This window comes from Pygocentrus nattereri, chromosome 29, assembly GCF_015220715.1.
Source record: "Pygocentrus nattereri isolate fPygNat1 chromosome 29, fPygNat1.pri, whole genome shotgun sequence".
NCBI classification, from domain to species: Eukaryota; Metazoa; Chordata; class Actinopteri; order Characiformes; family Serrasalmidae; genus Pygocentrus; species Pygocentrus nattereri.
Window position 1 is genome coordinate 1,636,162 of NC_051239.1, and position 1,126 is coordinate 1,637,287.

The 1,126-nt window shown below is 41.7% G+C and overlaps 1 protein-coding gene across 1 annotated transcript in view; it reads left to right on the plus strand.

Moving 5' to 3' along the window:
* Positions 1-399: 399 nt before the first annotated feature.
* Positions 400-1,126, plus strand: part of lzts1 (leucine zipper, putative tumor suppressor 1) — a 48,147-nt gene continuing 47,420 nt past the window's right edge. The window contains exon 1 of the mRNA XM_017686428.2: positions 400-484. The gene's annotated coding sequence lies outside the window, so the exon portion shown is untranslated. The remainder of the gene's footprint in view (positions 485-1,126) is intronic.

Below are 1,126 nucleotides of genomic sequence, written 5' to 3' on the forward strand. Positions count from 1 at the left end.
TCAGTGGAGCTGATAGAGTGGACAGTGAGTGTAGACGTGTATATGCAGGGTACATATATAAAGATACATAACATACGTACATGTATGTATCATAACACAGCAGAGCCAGAAGAGCAGAGAGAGTGGGAGAGTAGGAGACGGGCAGATGGAGCAGAAGGGAGGAGGGCGTGTGCTAAAGGAGAGGAAAGAGAGAGGTAGAGTGAGGGAGTGAAGCCGGGTGAGAGAGAGAGAGAGAGAGAGAGAGAGAGAGAGAGAGAGAGAGAGAGAGAGAGAGAGGGAGAGAGAGAGAGAGAGAGAGAGAGAGAGAGAGAGAGAGAGAGAGGGAGAGAGAGAGAGAGAGAGAGAGAGAGAGAGAGAGAGAGAGAGAGAGAGAGACAGAGAGAGAGAGAGAGAGAGGAGGACTGTGAGTTTTGAGGAACTCTAGAGAGAAGAAGCCTGGTGGAGACCGAGCAGCCGAGATCAGAGCGAGAAACTGCAGCGAGAGGTAGGAGATGCTCCAATGTACTTCATTATCTTTGATGTTGGCTTTGCTGAGAGTGATCGTTGTGCTTTAGTGCTACTGGTGATCAAAGCAGTCAGGTTACAGAGGCGTGTTGGACTGTTGGAGGTTATTCAGTTCGGATTATACCGTCTGTTGTCTTTTCACAATAAAAGTGCAAATCTTTCACTAAAGTTTCATATTTGGAAGCTGCTTACATTGTTATACATTATATGTATATATGACTGTAAAACACATTCTTCAGGTGTTGACAGACACAATGCAGACACACACACACACACACACACATATATATATATATATATATATATACATATATATATATAGGAGAAGCAGCTTAGAAGATGTGTGTGTGTGTGTGTGTGTGTGTGTTTGTGTGTGTGTGTGTGTGTGTGTGTATATATCGCTGTTATAAGAAAACCTTGTATCTCCAAAATGGTAACTTTACAGGAGAAGCAATAAACAACTTTATTTTCAATGCAAGTCAATGGAACCAGACGTCTTTCCAAGTAATTTTGGGTTATTTCTGTTGGACCATTCATCATGAAATCAACATACAATATTAAAGACAACAGGCATTTTCAAATTATGACAGAAACTGAAAAATGACATCATATATACGGTATA